General features: G+C 42.1%; 1 protein-coding gene across 3 annotated transcripts in view; it reads left to right on the top strand.

Annotated features, from left to right (window-relative positions):
* Positions 1-19,098: 19,098 nt before the first annotated feature.
* Positions 19,099-20,285, top strand: part of fam49a (family with sequence similarity 49 member A) — a 34,710-nt gene continuing 33,523 nt past the window's right edge. For all 3 annotated transcript variants that reach the window (XM_035143800.2, XM_035143802.2, XM_035143801.2), the window contains exon 1: positions 19,099-19,248. The gene's annotated coding sequence lies outside the window, so the exon portion shown is untranslated. The remainder of the gene's footprint in view (positions 19,249-20,285) is intronic.

Below are 20,285 nucleotides of genomic sequence, written 5' to 3'. Positions count from 1 at the left end.
CTGCATCCAGCCACCAGGTGGCGATAAAGATGCTTTGGCTTCAGAGAGCAGAAGCAGATTTTTGCCTTGTGTCATCCACACAGACTTGACGGCTGAACTGTGTGACTGTGTTTATTCATCTCGAACAGCTGATGTTCCAACTGTTCAGCCACAGATTTACTCTGTGTTTGCGTGTTTACGAAAGCAGATTTATAAAACCTCGGGAGGCCTATAGGCACTAATGTGCTGGTCCGCACACAGCCAATGCTGAGCCACCATCCTTTATATCTATTTCTAGCTCAAGTGCTGTTTCCCAGCTGAAATACCACGTCTATACTATCATGTATTTGGGATTTCCATGGTTTCCGTGCAACACAAAAAGCCGTGAACTTTGGTGATTTAAATCAAAAGCTAGCAGGTAATTTCTGTGATGTTTAATTAGCTGTATTTTCAGATCCACACTGTGGAGGTTGGACAGAAGCAGCACATTATTGTTACTTTTCTCCCCCGTGTCACAACCTGTTTCAAACGAGTGATTTGAGACTTAATAACCCTCCATATTCATACAAACAGCCTTCATCTGTCAGAGGATGCGACTGGTGGCCATGATTCAAACCAACATGTCCACTCCCACTCACAATGTAAATGAGGAACTGTGTCCAGCTGTGGGCCTCAAGCAGAGAGGTCCCAGGTCTGGATCCTCCCCTTTGTACAGATTCATCTGTAGGGCACGATACTGAATCTACAGCAGCAGCGCTTCCTTCTCTATTAATAGCATTCTCCACATAGCATGTCGATAGATAACGGGAATTTACTGTTATTTTTTCTTGTGGCATTCAATACTATTGTATTGGGGACTAGACTGCATAGAGTAACGGAACATTTACCATGAAAGCCCAGTGATCGATGGCTGCAAACACATTTTTACTCACGGGCAGAAGGAGAGGAGCAGATGCTTCATTTGAATTTCATATGAAAAACTGGGAAATCGTGACACAGTCGGTCCATAAAGGGTTTCCTGGTAAAGCACAGGAGGGGGGTCTATGGATCTGTGTGTGTGTGTGTGTGTGTGTGTGTGTGTGTGTGTGTGTGTGTGTGTGTGTGTGTGCGTGTGCATGCTCACTCCACCCAACACTGCATTGCGATTCCCCCTGCTCCCTGACATGCAGCAGTGTTCACAAACCCACACTGCAGAACAGAGCGGGTCTGGCTCTGCATACCAATCAGAAAGGGAGAGAGAGAGAGAGAGCGAGAGACAGGCAGATGGAGAGAGAGTGAGGAGAGAGTGAGGTAAAGAGAGAGAGAGAGAGAGAGGGATCCTGTAATGCAGAGACAAGGAGCAAGAGATAAGAGAGAAGAAGAACCCCCCTCCTCCCCCTCCTCCCTCTCAACGTCTCTCCTCGTTTTCACCTCTGCAGTCAGCCTGTCATCCTGCCCAGGCCGAGCAGGTTACAGCTCTGCAGTTCATACAAAGGGATTCTCCTTCCCAGGCTTCCCCTGCAAAGGGAGGAGGGGGGTGTGGGGGGGAGGCAGGTATAGCTGCAGACGCCTGGCAGTCAGGTGGCGCAGCGGAGGCTCTTCTACTTTGTCTTGATGACAGTATTGACTGCTTCTAAAAATGGACGAAAGAGTCGATTGAAGCTCATGGAGTGTGTCTGATGTGATGTAAAGGGCTGGGGAGCGGCCTTCAAGACACAAAGCAAATTCAGAGAGGAGCTGGAATAATCGTTTGCTTAATTCACTTTGCTGGGCTTTGGGAGAAGGATTTCTTTTAAACCTGGGTGGTATCAAATAGCTGAGAGGTGCACGTTTGATATATTTTTAGGGAGAGCTGCAGGGCAGGAGGAGTGGTAACTGGAACCAGCGCGAGGTTTAATGGGCAGAAGGAGATGGATGTTGACATTTGATACCCCGCCATTCGTGCTCAGGGAGCGAGAACAATGATCAGCCAAGGGTAAACTGCAGTCTGGACTGCAGCAGATATTTCTTCATCTGTTCTCAGTGTAAAAGTCAGAGAAGGTGGATACACGTCCATCATGCTTAGCTGAAGGTCTGTTTTGACCACTGCTGTCATAACGTTTAACTTGACGGGAGGAAGGGTTTGAAAAGTGGTCTGCAATGAATATGCAGCCCGAGAGTTTGTGTTAGCTTTGGTTACGGTGCAGCCTCGGTTGAGTTTGATGCTGTTATTTTCACAGTAAATGTATTTAAATATTGTATGTATTATATATGTAAGCGTACAATACCCTTTTTTTTATGTGCCACATACTTATATTTAAGGTGTTACATAACCAATTTACACTTTAGGCTGAATGCTGCTTTTAAATAAATTATATTTAGAAGTTACCCATTGATTTTTATTCTTAATATGCATCTGTCTTTCTACTGTAGTGTGAGCCAGATGCAACTCAATTTCATTCAAATGTGCACTTGTCTGCCATATAGGTTGTTTCATGAAGTTGATTTTAAGTTTTCTTCATCAGACGTTTCTCTGGTCCTTGCTTTTGTTCTTGTAAATGAATCTGTAAATTACTGGATCATTTTAACCATACAAATAGTTCATATAAAACAAAGAAATACATTTTTGAACTGGTCACAACAGCTGGATATGCTGCCTGTGACAAGGGTTCACATGTTGACAATGGGTTATTTGAAGAGTTTGAGCTTCATCCAGGTGTTCTCATGGGGCAGGGCTGTCACAGTTCGCATCCCACAGCTATAAATAATGCAGGACGTGTGTTTTGATCAGGATTGTGTTATGATTTTACTGTAGACCTGTATATAAAAATGGATGTATATACGTATACACTCTGGAAAGTGAAGCCAATGTCCAAAGTGCCTGAAACCTGTATTCTCTCAAAAGACCACCAGAGGGAGACTCCACTAGTTGCAAAATGATATCAGTTTCTGTAGAAGTCTATAAAAACAATGACTCTCAGTTGATTCATGACATCAGTCAACAGTTTCATTCAGGGTTTATGGTTTATTCTGTAATTTCAAGTCTTTTCCAATACAGTCAAATCCACAATAAAGCACAATATGCATTTAGGTTTGGACACCGTGTGTTCGATCCAATGGGTACATTCTGCAGTTCAAAACACCAAGATGGCGCTGGCCACTATGCCAAACTCAAGGCTTCTAAACAGTGGTGCACAAACCAAGGGCTGACGTTGCAGTGGGTTGTCACTTGCATACACAGTTTTTAGGACCTTCTTTTGTTTAGCTTGATTCTGTTTAACTTCTATTGCAGGTGTCTCCTCTGTTCATTTAATAATACTGGCTTTAAAACGCAGTGGATGTAAATGTTATACCAGAGCGTCTTTTTTTCTATTGGTGTTGCAACTGAACTGTACACATCACTCTCAACTACCAAGCATCACAATGCTGCGAGTCACAGTGTCGCCTCTTCAATGACGTATATCAGAAATGTTCTGCTCATTTCCTGTTTAATGATGTGTACAAATCGAGGGTAGCTGAAGAAAACGGAAAATTCTGATGATTCTTGAGGGAAAAAAATGTATCATGTGTTAGTTCTTTCCCAGGTCCCTTCTGCCTGAGGTCCCGAAAGTGTCTTGAATCGCTTTTATGTGAGACTATGTCATATTATCCAAACAAAAACTGTGGAATAGATTACAACAGGATCAAACTCATCTTAATCCAGAAATAAAATGCTGGTCACTACGAGACACTCATAGATAATAACACTGCTGCCCTGCAGCTGTGTAGCTGCCCTGCTAGCAGAGTTAGAAATGGAGGAGATGGAGAGAAAGGTCTTGGATACAGACTTAGAGGATTCACCACTGGTTTGGATCTTTGGAAGCCGTCTGGCTGCAAATCTAAACCTGTGATTTTCACTTAATTCCCAGTTAGATCCTGATTCACACAGGACTTTAGACTCATCACTATTCATGCGTTGCAGCCACCCTGCCCAGCACAGCAGGTCTGTTCGATTTCACCTTGAGAACAAGTGCAGAGACGCTTTCAAATTTTGATGCTTCAAAATTTGAAAGCGTTCAAAAAAGAAGCATGAGAAGGAGAGTGTTGAACTGTATGTCCAGATGCTCTGGCCTGTTTTAAAAGAGAGAAGATGGAGAGTGCTTCTGTTGAACTTTGGTGTTGAGAGGAATTAGCTGAAGGTTCTCCAGTTTGGAGGGTGTTTTGCTCAAGTGTTCTCAAATAATAATAACTGAAGCACATTTTGTCAATGATGTGGCGTCATCAGACCAAACTATGTGAATATTTAAGTGGAGAAGTTCACTATTTACCCTGGTATCAAAATGTTCAGATGTAATAAAGACTGCAAATGACATCATACATTCACAATAGAAAGTGCATCAGTGTTGGAGTTTGTCAAATAGTGTTAAGATTTATCCTCTATGCTTCCGAAGCTAGCACCTGTTTGCTTCCCTCAGACAGAGCGCTTTTGGCGAAACAGAATTAGTCAATCAAACCTGGCTCGCTCAGTTCAACAGATCAACCCTGTAAACATAAGGGGATGAGACTGTGGTGGGGGGGCCAATAGGACGGACGGGTGCTGAAGTCACAGCAACTCCTACTGACGGGGGCCTGTAACTGCAATACCAATAAGTTGCTAATAAAAATATTGAAAAACTTTTATTTTGTTGAGAGTACACACTACAGAGTTAATTGATCATGTTTGTTAATTAAATGATTGAATTCACCCTTTAAATTATTTTGGATTTCATTGTATAACTTTCAATGGAGGCTATTTTCTGTGTCTCTGGTGTCTCAGGATCACAGATTTTTGGTAATCAGCAATTGTGTGATCCGTGTCTCTACTGCACTTCACCACCATGTCTCAAAAAAGAATATCTCATTTTTTAACAATGGCCCCAAAGCCAAACAGCAAAGATGTTTAGAGAATAGGAGGAGGAGAAAACAGATCAGCAGCCGCTAGCAAGCGGTGCCAATGTCAATGCAATGTCTCCAACCCCCTCTTCTGAATGGTTCAATGGCGGCTAACCGGCGGCTAACGGCAGCTAACGGCAGACAATTCTCCGCTAGCGTTAATTATGTTGATGAAGAGCCTTTCCAGCCAAAGGGGTTTTCATTCCCGGCCAGACGCCTTGGAATCAAAACCTTTGCCTGATCGCTTAAGTCAGGTTTGTTTTTACGAGGGAGATTGCTTCATTAGGGAGGGAAACTGATAAAGCTGTATGCTGCAGGATGTCCACTCTGTTGTAGTTTATAATGATGTGTGGCCATTTCAATGAATACAAAAATCATGCCTGTTATACAGCATTTAATGTGACGTCATTATACAGCCTGGACTTTTCTTACTACAATGGTGTTTAATTCTTGATCACCAAAGGAGACACATAGTGTACATCTGTTGTGTATCTTGTTTTTATTGATGCACAAAACTAAACATTCTTCTCTCTGTAAGAAAAGAGAGTTCTGACCTCCCTATGCTGCACGGTCCTAATGAAAAGGACAATAATCCTGTGTTAGAAAAGGCTCATGGAGTTTACATGGCTAAGATATTGTAAATATTGAAAAGTCATGAGTACTGCAATCAATAAGCAGTTTTAGTGCAACACATAAAATATGCAGGGATGGATGCATTGATCGCAAAACATCCAGCAGCTTTCTGGAGGCAGGAATCTACACATTGTCAGCTGAAACTGTAGAAATGAATTTTATCACCTGCACACTGTGATAGAATGTTTTATTAAATATGTGTGTTAATTTAGTATATTTCCTGCAGAATCAATATTAGCAACGGTTTAACAGCCACAATAGAATTTCTGTTTTTGGTTAATGCAACAATTATTCAGCTTGATGCTTTGGATAGACAAATATTTAGTTCTTCAGCCTCTGAGCTGAAGAACTTTTAATTTTCAATTATTCTTAATAATTAGTTTGTTAGACTTCATGTGTCCAATTTCTCTGAACTTCGGAGACTTTGTGTTAAAATGACTTCTCCACACCTCCCACACATTTCTTTCTACATCGATGTAAACCTTCACAAATAAAGCTGAGACTTGGCACTTTAATATAGCATCTACTTCTTTTTATTACTAATTGAATGTGCTTGTACACAGAGCCTGTCCAAATACTTCTGTAGAGAAAGATGACTGCACAAGATGTAAACAAAATCTAAATTGTTCTGCTCATCTTGAAGAGATACTTATCACCTGAATAGGGTAAAATATGTGACGGCTGACAGATTATAATTTATTCGGCTGTGAGCACAGTGGGGACACGTCTGCTCTGGTCTCCACTGTATATGCTGGAAATGCGAACAGGTCTGTAACTGAAGCGTTATCTCCTTCCTTGCTTGGCCGCCCTTCCCTCGGAGATGGAAACTGGGTGTGGCGCCTCACAAACCAACTGTAGCGTGGTGTATCATCCTTTGCCAATCATGCGTCTGCCCTTGGAGTAAGGTGATAAATCTGGGGGGACCCTCACAGATAACTCTGGCGAAGGAGAAAATGAGGTGAGATAAAAAACAAAAAAAAGAACTGTGCCGCTCCAATTCATTTGCCCAAAGCTGCACACCGGATAATTCCACAATGTGCGGTTAAAATGGGCGGCACATGATTTAACCTGCCTCGGTTATGGGGCTGGGAAGATTCTGTCATTTTAGCTGGAGAAAATGGTGGTCCTCACTTAGCATCAGAGGGGGGACTCATTGTCACAGCAAAGACTCTGGGAATCCACTGTCTGAGTGGATGAAATGTGTGAAATTACTGCTTCTGCGGCCGAGATCATAGCGTTCAAAGCTGCCTTCGAGTTATTCAGGGGATAAAGGTTAATTTGTCCATCGATTGACTCACCAAGAACAGTAATTCTAATCATTACTTTAGCCTTTGTGAGCCCCATCAACAATCATCCCGAGCCATAATGCAATCCACTGTGTGCATTGAATTTTTATAATTTGGTATCTTATTTGAAATCAGGCCTCAGAAAAAGCTTAATTTAAGAAAAAGGCCTAAATTATGTGCCATTTTGCAAAGATTCAGCAGAATGGCATTAAAAAGATACACCAATACACAAGTACTTGGCATTACTAGAAAAACATAATAATCAAAATACAAGCTTAATTGTGTATTTGTCTGGATGCAAACGGGCCACGGGAGGTTCCTCATTGTCCCAGCAAACTACCACAGGGGAGCAAACAAAATCCAACGTGACGTGTGCTCGGTGGTTGGGAGCCGAAGGCAATCAGCGGCGTCTGTCTCATTTCACTAAGTGGTTTGTGTGCACGAGCGAACGTGGGGGGGCGTAGGAAAAAAAGAGAACAACTGAGAAAACAGAGAAATTTTTCATTTTTCCCTTTTTATATAATGTGGTAACAGCTGCCAATGTTTAGAACATGGGGAAGTTGTTTGTTTTAAGTCGAAATAATGATGCTGCCCCGAGGTGTTACCTAACTCTGACTCTGAAAAGCTTGATTCACAGAGCCCCTGATTACATAACTCAAGTGCAGAGACTTTCATGTATATTTCAGAGAGAATCTATTATTTACTAAAAGAAGTCGGCTGTCTCTCCTTCTCTACCTTTTTGGACTTAATGAGGAGAACGTCTTGAGCCGAATTTCCCCGTTGTGTTACGTCTTGAACATAATGTTCTTGAAAGACTATTGTGTGCGTAGAAAAATAACAGCTTTTGTCAGAGCTCCTGTCAGAAGATCTTATTTTTTTCCCTTCCTGTGCAGCTCTGATGAAAGCGCTCACAAAACGGCGAGGTCACTGCCACAGAGCAGCGGCCCCCGTATTCACACACAAGAGAAATCCACTTTTTCCGCCGCATCTCCCTTTTCTGTAGTTTCACGCTTGAGTTCAAACACAGAAGGGAGCGGCCGGGCTCCCGAGGGGCTGTCGCCGCTGAATTAAATTCAGTGCCATGAAATAGTGAAGGGGACAAGAGACTGCAAAATGCCGGAGAGGGAGGAAGTCAGAGATTAGAGGGAGGAAAGCTTGTATGAACTGTAACTGGTGTGCACGCACTACACTCTTAATGTAATAACCAGGGAATCCACTCCCAATACAGCTCATACACTACTTGTGGCTGTTTATGCCCTTTAAATCCAAATGTGACCCAATGATATACAGTCAGTCAGTGAAGCACACTTTCCCAACTCAAAGGGATTATGGAAGGGAGGCAAGAGGAAACAGATCGGGTTGCAGCCTGTGATGCTAAAGAAGTAGCACAGTGTAAGTAGCACTGTGAAACTCTCTGTCTTCTAACCCAACACTCATGTAAAGTAGATTTCTATGCACTACTCACTATTTTCTGTGTTAACAAAGAGTCAAACCACTTGCCACTCATGGTGAAGAACTTACAGTGAATGAAAAAGCATCAAAGGGATGAGACACTCCCCCTGCACCCCCTAACTTTGTTGTTGTAACAATGCCATTTCATATTGACGTCATTTCTATATTGCAACCAACTGAATACGCCTCCCGTCTTCCCTCTCCCTCCTAGCTTTAGGAATGCATACTTTAGGCTTAACTATCCAATAGGATGCGAACACCTACATGTAACATAGAGAGTGACAGCAATTCTAGCCATTCATGGATGTGCTGTTAGAATGGGTGACGCAAGTAGAGGGAGATATATGCGGTTGCTGTGGGAGACATCTTGAGACCTGTGGGTGACAATTGCTCATGTTACTCTGTTAGCGTTTGTATATTGTTCCACCTTCTGGTCTCCTTGATGTATCAAGTTTAAATTAAACTCTTCTGCATGAGACGTCAGCTGCTGCCTGAGTTCTCCTTTCACCAGCTTCCAGAAAACTTCCATAACAGCATTGATAATGAAGAAAAGGTAGTCATCCAAATGCATGTGAGATAAGATAAGATAAGAAAATGTATTTCTTATAAGTCCCACAAGTACAATTGTGAACTGTTAACAGGATAAATAGAGTCTGAGAGGAACTGCACATCAAAAATATTGAAATATTGAATTTACAGGGACAGATGAATGTGCTAACTAGCTATTTTTGTCACAGAAACAAATGATAATGGTATTTTCAGTTCAATATTGTTGTCAGGTTTATACTGTTTGTACTGACTTGGTGCTGGTTTTAACTAAGTGTAATCACATTTGTCTCTTTGCAACTTTCACGTTTCAGTTAAGCTCTCCATGTTTCTCTTCTTTCATGTTGTGTTGTTTTTTCCTTCTTCTTTCTCTCTCTTTCTCTCTCTCTTTCTCTCTCTCCATCTGCTCCCTCTATTCATCTGTTCTTACTTCATCTACCCCATCACTGGTTGTCTCTCCATCTCTGTCTGTCAGTGGCATTTTTTTGTTCTGTCTGTCTGTCTGTCTGTCTGTCTGTCTGTCTGTCTGCCTGCCTGTCTGTCTGTCTGTCTGCCTGCCTGTCTGTCGCTCCATCCCTCTATATTTTCAAAGCATACATAGGAGACTATATATAGATTCACAGCATCATTAGCAGCGGCAGTGGCCGGGAAAGCGAGCAGCGCTGAGATGATAAAGCGGGAGCACACAGCGGGGCTCTCTGTGATGGATGGCATAAAGAGGAGGCTTGTGAGCCTCATATGGAAAATCTATGTAAGCCAAGCTAGTTCAGGGCTGCAGCTTGCTTGACTGCTTACAAATTCATTAAAACTACAGCTCTTTGCTTTGTTTAAGATGAACTGTCGTTTTGACTGTATTTTACTGGTTAGTAGGGCCGGTGAAAAATTAGCATTCAACCCCCATTCACATCAAGGGGCCTTCTGTAATCTGACAACTTCATTGTAATCCTCCAGGCGGGGGCAGCTATTGAGTGAGTAAGGAGGCTCCTATGGTTCAGTATCCACTGACAACTAGCAGCAAAGAGAAAAGGCTTGAAGGCAGGGTGGTAAATTTATTTTAGTGATGCTCATAAATGCCTGACTGGATATTTGATTGGACTGAGGAATCTGTTGGAGCGTCGCACACAACCAGCGGAGATGCAGAAATTCCCGATCATTCATCAGTTGCTTCACTAATCTTGAATACTGAGGCTCGTACAGGTTGCAGAATAGCAATAGAAAGGATAAATGTGTGTTGCTGCAGAATTTAGAATAGTTAAAGAACTAAAAGAAGATAAGGTGGCAGTTTAAATGGCGGGAGTTAAAGAAGTTGAAGTTTTAAATCAAGTCTAAGTGCTACGTTAAATTGTCAGAAGTGTAAGTAATGAATTTGGCTGGAAGGAGAAGTCCTTCAATAAATTATTGCCAGTTAAAGTGGGTAACCTGGAGGATGTCACTTATCAGTCACTTATCAATAGCCTACCCATATAGGTAGGCTGTTGTGGCAGTTCATTTATTTCTTCCTAAAATTAAATAAGTTGAGATCTAACTTGTGTACTCAATTGAAAGCAGATCAGTTATCTGTTAAATAATAAGAAACGAAAGCAATGAAACTGTCAGTTGATGTGTGAGGGTCGAAAGAAGCTGAACTGTCTTAAGAAATATTAGAGACATAAGAAACTGCACTTCAGTTACAAATTAAAATATGAAAGCAGTTAAAATGTTAATGGGAAACCACTAAAACCGTCGCTCAAGGAACTGGAAGGGCACTCAGAGAGCGGATACCACCAACAAAGCCACTGATTGGCCACTATTTCACCATCATGCATATACATGTATTGAGATTTTCTGCAAACTGCTCACATGAAAGCAAAATATCCATTCTCTGATATTGTTGAAAGAAACATCTGTTACCGTACATTAACTGAATGATAGATATCCAAAACTTCTTTTGATTCACATTTGAGCTGAATTGTATCTGTTCATAGATATTCTTCACATGCCTGGTTTTTACCTAAAGTTCTTTGGATTATTACTCGACAAATTCACAAAAATGTCAAAAACGCATTGTTAAAGAGAAAGTCTGTCCCCTTAAACAAATCTGCTCCTAGAGATAACGTTTTCTTCTGTCGCCCATACCTCACCCAATAAATTCCATGTTTAATCCTGTTAACAGACAAACAGCATTGCAAACATGATCTCCTTGAGGTCATGAGACATTTAAGTTTTTCAAATGTCTGCAGGAGGACATTATTGAGTTGAGGGAAATATAGGAAACAGTGAGTCTTGAGCTGATTGTTCATCACACTGAACTGTCATCACACACAACAGATATCTTGGGAAATGCATGGACAAGCTGATCAATGGGCCACACTTAGCACACTTTCAGTAACTTCAGTCCAGTGCTGTGTAATAAACCGATGCTGACACTGACACTGACACTGGCAAAAAAAGAAGAAACTGACAATAATGAGGAAACACTATCTCGCTGATGTTGTCCCATCAAAGAAACTATACCTGCAGGAATTGTAAAAGTGCTAATATGCAGAAACACTTCACTGAGGGGAACATGATATTAACAGTGCAGCACTTTCAGCGAACACAATGAAATCCTGCAAGGAGTGCAAAAGTGAGGACGTAAGGAAATTCTTATATTGGACATCATCCCATTACACTTTCTTACTGTCTTCTAACTTTTTTCTGGTAAGGCTGCACAGGCCAGTGGAATTACAGTTTAATGTTGTACTCCTTACAGCCTTTCAATCATTTGTTGATTAAGTGATGAGTTCATCTTCATGGTGCCATGTATGTGTGTGGTAAGAATATTAATTCCCCATTCTGATGAAGTTAAGAGCCGCCATTATAGGCTTCAGATTAAGGCATAAATCAAAAAGCACTGCAGTGTTGGACAGAAGAAGAATGATGAGCGCTGGAGTGAGTGTCGCAGTGTGTTAGTCCTGACTTTCTGAGCCGCTTTGGCCAGACCTCTTCACTGAGCTGTGGAGACGGCAGCATCCCACATAGGCTCTGCATCCTCTCTCAACTCCTCCTTTGGTTTCTTAGCCCCTTTTTCTTTTTCTCTTGATTTCATTGATCCCTTTTATTTGATTCTTAAATCCCTATTCCTCGTTTCATCCCCAGAGTATCCCCCTCTGTCTCCTGTAACCTTGCCATACTATTCCTCTCTTCTCCTCCTCCTTCCATCCATCCCAGTCTGTCCTTTCACACAGCATTGACAGGAGCGTGTGCGAGTTGTTTACAGTATTTACGGACCTCTCCCTAACCATTGTCTTCTTTCCACCCTCTCTCACTCCCTCCTAACATTCATAGGCAGCCGTCACTTGGTCGCTCTCTCTGGCACCCAGTTGTCCCCCGCACCTCCTCAATAGTCACGCTCTGATGCCTCGGCTGATTACATAAGAACACAGCGTCAAGCAGCCACTCTGTCAGCATTGGTAGAGATGGGTGGAGAAACGCTAACACCACTGCCCACAACAGAATGGCTTGTGTTTGTGGTTGTGTTTGGGCTTTGCGGGGATTTCCACCGCTGTTTCAACATTTGCACATTTCGAAACGGTTCTGGAAAAAAAAGGAGATCTCATACGCAAAACAGTAGATTGCTTTCTGCGTGACATAGTCCCCATCTGTTCAATACATAATCCAACCATCTTGAAAAGAAGTCCAAGTGAAACCTGAATCATACATCCATCAATTCATGTTGTGCAGCTTTTCCGGGGGGTCAGTTGCCATGGTAGTGCCGGTGCATTCCCAGGTTTGATGAGATCTGTGATCTTTCCAACAGGTCTACCTCGGCACCTCCCACTAATTGGACATGCCCATAAGACCTCCAATAGAAGACCTCCGCGCCTCGGAAGATTTCTTTTCAGATTTCCTAATAACCTCAACTGGCTCTTTCCAACACAAAGGAGCTGTGTTCCCGCTAGTTTCCACTTCTTGTAACCACAGTCTCATTCTTTCAGTCACTGCTCAAAGCTCAAGAACATAGGCCAGGTTCGAAATAAACCACCTGTCAGTCTCCTGCTCCATTCTACCCTCACTCATTAACAAGAAAGATCCTGAGCTACATAAAGTCCACTTGGGGAAGAAGCTCCATCCCAACCTGAAAAGTGCAAACTGTAAATCCATCCTAACCACTTGGCTGCAAAGCGCCTCAATGCATAGCCTACATCACAGATTGCAGCAGCATGGTGTAGAAAATAGCTCACTTCATTAATTCATGGCAGGACAGGCAAATCCTACAAGTTGCCACACACCACACCCTTCTGGTACCAAGTGCCTCACAACCACATCCTGAAACTCCTGCCTATCGCTATCACAGGCAGTCCTAGCCTGCCCCCTACTGGCAAGTGAAAAAATACATACTTTAGATGTCAAAGGTTACTGACTGAGACATTGAATCTGGATAAGTAAGGATGTATTACACCAACCAAAAAGAAAAGTCTTCTTGCACGTGCCAGACCTACTTAAGGTCATGGTCTGATGAAGTCAACCGAACTTCATCATTTGCAAAGAACAGAGAGGAAATTCTACGGCCCCTGGCTGCAATTTTAACTTCCTGCTGAGAGAGGAGACCAGTGGTATAGAGGAGAGGAGATATTAGACTTACATTTGATAGGAGGACAGAAATAGGACTACAACCTAATGTTAATGTTACGCCATATCTGCTGGATGTATAGGCAACTGCTAGCAACTTCACTAATAGCTTAAAAGGTGCAAATATGTCAATGTTGTGTCTATGCTACTTGTTTTCTTCAAAATAATGTGATCTAGTAACAATGTTTTTATCTTAAAAGGTCTCCTAATGTTGATGTACAGCATGTGTACATTTTTCTTCAAGAGTAACGAACTCAGCATTGACTGCCTGTGTGGTGTTGATACTAGCTTTATTATTCTCAGCCTCATTTCTGTTTTATTTTACAATTGCTTATTTGTATTTTTATTTCTTTGGTTCTATAAGCGATAACACTGATATTGACCTGAAGTGAAAAATGGGAAGTGATCTTGGTAAAAAATAGGTCATAAAAAAAAACCCTCTGGTGAAAAACAACCATCAGCATTTTAGAATTATGGCCAAACCTTATGGGAGCGGACCAAGCCTAAAGGATTCATTTTCCTCCAACCACAACACAAGCTGGGCTTCACTGCAGGCACATTCAGGCTACTGACTTGAATATTCAAGCACAGGGTAGAGCTCCAGGGCAAACATTGACTCCTGTTCAATTTCAGTGCAAACAATATAAATGCTCCTATACCAACAATTGCCTGAGTCCTCATCGCCCCATTACTGTCTGAAGCTAATCTGATGACAAAGCCTGGGATGTAGGTGCATCATAGCTTGAGAATACTGTGGGTTTGGATTCAGATTACTCTGCTTTTCCTTGTGGGGGATTCCTGTACTTTTTCTTCTCCCTTCTGTCTGCACTAATCAGTCAGTCATGGCTTCTGCTGTTGTGTTTTCTGTTTCTGCACCTGTAATTCCACTGTGGTCGTCTGGCCATTGATCCAGACACAAAAGAAGACGCTGTTGCCATCAGTAACCTTGGAGTCCTTTGGAGGAAAAAAGAGAGATGCATATATGCGATTAACAGCAAGCAGCATTAAAACCACCACCAGTGCAGCAAAGCTCTGGAGGCAGCCGCCTGGATAATGATCCAGTGAGCTGCAGAGAAACAGGCAAAAGGAGGAGACAGAACGACAAAGAGGCGAAGGGGGTTATGACCAAGTTAATTAGATCAAAATGCCCAGAAAGATCTAAAGTCTATAGAGCCTGGCAGATCTGAGACAGGCTGTTTACTGTCCAGCTGTACGTGTGTGTGGGTGTGTGTGTGTGTGTGTGTGTGTGTGTGTGTGTGTGTGTGGGTGTGTGTGTGACTGCACAGCATGCTCGCAGAAAAGAAGCCAATTAGTGTGACAACACTGGGAGGCACATGGGTGTTGCAGGGCAGCGGAGCACTTGAGTGCTGCCTCCTTTTAGGACAGGCGAAAATTGAAACGTGATTCAAGCTGTGAGCTTGATGATTCACAGCCTGTTTGGGATGTTTCCTAAACATTCTGTCAGACAGATCAGTTCAGACTGGGGTTTTTTATGTTCAGTCAGGTTTCACTTGTATTTTTAAGCTATGGTAGCATGTGAAAAACTTGAACATGCTAACAAGGAGGATCAGTTTAGTCGAGTGTCACTAGACCAGAGGAACCTTGAAGCAAAAGGGGCGGCTGATTTGATTCCTTTTGTCCTCTATGCTGAACTTGCAGCCCACCACGAAGATGCTGGTGTTTCCATAACTGGGCCAAACACAGGGCTGACATTTGGACACTTTGGAGAGGTTGTGAGGAAGTGGCGGTGACACTTCAATGCACCTGGTCCACAGGGCAACAGAAAAGCCTTTCCATCATGCAGCAGTGGTGACATTTAGAACCCATGTATATTCACAGCTGTTCTGGCAGCGTTCAGATTCTCACCCACAAAAAATGTTAATGTTGACATATTATTTAACATCTTTCCTGCCTCTGTTTTAAAGCTAATAGGTAGAAAGGGGAAATGAGTGGGAATCAACTTTAAGTATCAAATGAACAAGTTGGATTGCACTAGGTCCACGCTCAGGTTGTCAAACAGGGGGCATACAGGCACTGCTCTTGAGATGGATGACCGAGAGAAAAATATGGGATCAAATCAATTTGAAGGAATATGATTTGTGTCAAGAAAATTTAAGATTGATCTTCGTCTCATTAAAATTCGACTTTGTTTCACTGAAATCCAACTTGGATCCTTTTAGTTTATTTCCCAATGGTGAAAAATGTTTTGGTTCGGGCTTATGAAGTGTGCCACACCAGAGCCCCTGCATTAACACAAGCATCTCAGCGCCCAGCAAGGTGTCAACATTAAAGGGATGAAAGAGTGGAAACTGTCGTCCCGCTCTGCACGGTGCCGAGGGCAAACCGAGCAGGCAGATCAAACAGGGCATTTGTTTTTGTATCGGCTTCCACCGCTGAGGCGTGAACGCTGATATTGGTACGTGTTTTATTTTATGCTCACATTACACGACCTCTTTTGAAGCCACCTCTCGGAGACAGCAGCCCACTGCATTACATCACCATATTAAGCTAATTTATGATCCCGTCCTGGGAGTAGATAAGTGCAGACACTAAACAAGATTTCTGTGTCCTTGCTCAGGGACAATATTAACTTATAATCCTATAAACCAGTAGGTGACTGCTGGAAATCTCCACCCATATACATAAATCATCAGGAATAAAGTGTAAATAATTAAGCAGGTACTGTAGGACATGGATGAGAAAGCGTATTAAGTGAAGCAGCTTGGAACATTTAGATAGATTCGGCACCAGTATTGTTTTTTTGAATGCACAAACTGTAGATCATACTTTTATTCAACTGGATTAGCTGCTGTGCATCCTTTCTTAAAGCAAAGATTATTCATTATATTAATTTTGTTGATATCTGTGCAGATAGAGCTGGGGTCAGCTGACTCAGCAGTGTGGTGAACTACTGCCACCCAGAGGCTGAAGATGTTGTTCATGTTAATTCTGCACCATGGACCAAAGTGGAAGCCATAGAAACCATCAGTGACATTTGCATATATAAGGTATAATATCAGCTCAGTTTGTTGTCACTTTATTCTGGAATGAGGGTGTGTCATTTAATCGTTATATAGATTGTACAGATGTATTAAAAAAGAAACAGGATGCCACATAGGCTCTCATTTGTGAAATAGAGCATGTTGTGAAGCTGGCTTTGGGTTTCTTTGCTCACCACTGCTCCTGTGTTCATTGTGGCAATTTGCATTGACTTGGTTCAGTGCCTAAATTAAATGTTCATTCTGTTATCAACAACAGCACAGTGGTATCACATCTGCCCTGAAGTTCCATTTAGAGACTTAGTCAGCCATGACAAATGACGATTGTCTAAAATGATATAGTAAAATACCACTTGATAGCTGCTTGTTTCGATGTTTTATTAAATAAAATGTTGGAAAAGGCAGATATCTCAGCAAATTATTTTTGACAATGTTACATTTTTGAAACAAGCAGAAAACCAGGGTCAGGAATATATTTTAGCAATTTGACTTGCAAATTTTACTTTAACAATCATTAGAGACACACTTTGACTCTTAAAGTAATAGAATAGAACAGACATTCTATGCAGGTCTGTGGTGGAGTGCAAACTTTCACAAGAAAAACAATATGCCAACTCTTTTATGCATTTTTTTTGTTGTAATTCAGATTTTTCCATTTGAAAGATTATATTCCCATTTACGTAGGGTTAAACCCTATGATTGCATTATTTATGGAAAACTCATGTGGTCCAATTTTCTCTGGTGATCCAAATAAACCTATTCATGTAGATTCTGGAGAACATTCATGCAGGGACCTAATTTACTGCAACAGATTACTCCCAGTGTAGCCACAGGAAAGTTTCATCTCATCTGTATTATAGTGATTATTGCACACAGCCTGTTCAGTAAATGGGCCATTTGGTGCAGTCTCTGTGTGAGTGGAAGCTTTACACTGCAGCAGTGATCTCTCTCGAGACTCTGCATCAGCTATGGCAGCAGACACTACCATCAGTCACCACTAGATGTCACTTTTGGACAAGTTGACCAACTAAAATACTTTTTATACATATTCTGTGACAAACTGATGACTTCTGTGTAGAAAGTCTCAGGTCAGAGGTCATCCCTCAAAGTGGTGCTTGTCAACATGCTACTTCATGCATCATTTTTTTCCCTCAGCACTGACAACAATTAACAGTTGCACCAACAACTTCAAAATCAACACCATGACAACCAGCGGATGTAATACTGCAAGACATGGGTGTCCCTCTATCATGTAACCTCATTGGCCCATATATGTGTGTTGACCCTGTTCATCATTGCAATGACAAGGAAACTGTGTGTGTGTGTGTGTGTGTGTGTTCCTTTTGCTTTTTATTGTAGCCCTAAGGGCGAAGGGTGCAGGACCCTATTCTCTCGAGCCACAAGTGTTCAAACACGCCTTTGACGTCATTCATCAATCTTGATGCCAGCATAGAGCAGCCATTATGGGCAGGAAGTTTGCTATGATGTAAGTTCCAGTTTGAATCCTGACCCAGTTTTGAATGAGATGAGGCCATAACCAAAGCATTTGGTGGGATGACATGAACAGATCACTGGGGGCAAGTTATGACAAGATCTAAAAAAAACGCTTGAAAATTACTGTAACTTAAACTTAAGACTGGAACCAATTAATCCTTTTTTGATTAAATTCTAATTTATTTACTGAGATAATTTGTTAATCTTGCTTGCTTTTTTCTTTAGGTCTTATCCATTGTGTTTAAGCTCTAATTCATCATGTTTTAGCTCTTATTCTTTAGGTTTTAGCTCTTATCTCTTGTGTTTTAGCTCTTACTGGTTATGTTTTAGGTCTTATTGGTCATGTTTTAGCCCTTGTTGGTTGTGTTTTAGCTCTTATTTGTTATGTTTTAGCTCTTATTGTTTATGATTGAGCTCTTATTCGTTATATTTGAGCTCTTATCTGTTGTGTTCTGCTCCCACTTGTTATGTTTTGGCTCTTATTAATTGAATCGGCTTGTGTACTACAGGGTTCTGAGAGAAACAGCATTTCTTGTCTATGTTCTGTACATATGGCAAAAATTTACAATAAAGTTGACTTTAACTTCTTTAATGTGTGATGCCCAATTTGAAATTGAAACTCTCACCTTAAAATAAATTGAAATGTATTTTTAATAATTGACAATAATATATTCAAATTTATTTTAGGGGGACGTCTTTAGATTTCTAGGTCGATCCAACTCACAGCGCTAAATGCAAAGTTATTCACTTTCGTTTCTAATCACAAAATTTCAAAAATCAGGAAAGCTTGGGTTTATCAATCATGTGACTATTAATAAACATATGGCCTAACTATCTTTGACTCGCTATATCTGATACTATACTTGCTTCACAAAAGAAACACTGAGAAGGGTAAGATGAATCTCACATGCCCCCAGAAATCCATGTAGTAACTACATTTGTAAATTGTAAATACCTCTATGTTCTGAATGCAGTGATTGTGTTGTCCTGACCTGTTTTAATCCATGAAGACAGATCTGACTCTGTTATGTTGTGTTTTCATCATCAATTTCATTTTCAGCTTGAATTGCATTTTGAGAAAAAAAAAAACATTTGCCAGGCACCGCCGGGAGAAAATGAGTTGACGCATTTGTATTGGACAAAGACAACATCAATAGCTAATTTAATTGGTTTGTTTCGCACTGTCCCTAATTTGGACCAATTAAAAGTGTGACTGGGCGGGGCTTGAGACTGGACTTTTTTCTCTTGGTGCCTGTGGCGGCGGAGGGAGGGGGAAGTGCTGCGTGTTGTGGTGCGGCTGCTGGGGACAGACGGAGCTGCCAGGGCCGGTGAAAGTCCTGCGAAGAGCAACACTTCGGTTCTGACTTCCGAACAAACTACGACCCCCGGGAGTCGCAGCGGTGAGTTCCCCCCCACTTTGACCCACTTTTACCCGTGTTTAGTGGCCGCTGAGTCGGCTGGACTTCGCCTGGTGTCGCGCCAAATCGTGTGGCCCCGTCGAATCAGTGACTGTCAAACGAATTCACATGGAGAGAGATGCCGGGGACGAGGCGCTAACGTGCTAGCTAGCGTTAGCCTCTGCAGAGCGATGGGATGAGTTGTGTGTGTCCGAGCTGAAGCGTTGGGCGAGTGGGAGACTTTAACACGGGTCAAAGTTTTTACCCACTTTAGTCTCTTTGGGGAATGTACCTCCATTTCCAGGCTCGACCTGACAGCAGAGCTGGTGCCGCGCTAACGGGCTAGCCTGCAGACGTAGCTTTGCGAGAAGCAGCCAGTTTGCAGTTTACATTTCATTTCAGTTTCCTCGTTGTCAACTCACAGATTGTATATCATTGCTGCTTTACTTTGTTACTGAGCCACGCGAAGGAGTGACCGAGTGGAGTGAAGATCGCTGTTTGTTGAACGTCACGACGTGTTTCCATCCGCAATCACTGCCTCCACAACCGTGTGAAGTCCAACACGTAGTGACAACAACGAAGTGCACACACAGACAAGCAGGTGGTTTGAACACAATCCGATTCTCAACCTGTTTGGCCGGTGGAGGAGACCCCAGTAACCAGACTGCCGCTGTAAATACCAGACTCCAGCAGCTGTTTCCTTCGCTTCTCTGCTGCCGCGGACTGTCTGCGTCCTCCCGCCTCGTGGGATGTTAGTGGAGCACATACTTCACTATGTCCAACGGCAGCAGTGAAATCAGTGCCCATGATTGATTCATTCCACCACCACTTCACCGAGCAAAACTCACAATGAGGTGGTGGTGGTGGTGGTGGGGGGCAGAGTTGATTATTTAAGAATTAAGGGTTAGAATAAGTCATGGTAATATGTGTAGTCGTCCTAACTCACGAGAAGAGAATGTAATATGCTGGTGGCAAATATCGATGGTTATATCATTTTGGAATATGACACATTGACAAGTTACAGACTAGAGAGTAAGATC

This window comes from Hippoglossus stenolepis, chromosome 20, assembly GCF_022539355.2.
Source record: "Hippoglossus stenolepis isolate QCI-W04-F060 chromosome 20, HSTE1.2, whole genome shotgun sequence".
Lineage (NCBI taxonomy): Eukaryota > Metazoa > Chordata > Actinopteri > Pleuronectiformes > Pleuronectidae > Hippoglossus > Hippoglossus stenolepis.
The sequence above is the reverse complement of the archived record's forward strand: the minus strand, read 5'-3'. Positions and strand labels throughout refer to the sequence as shown.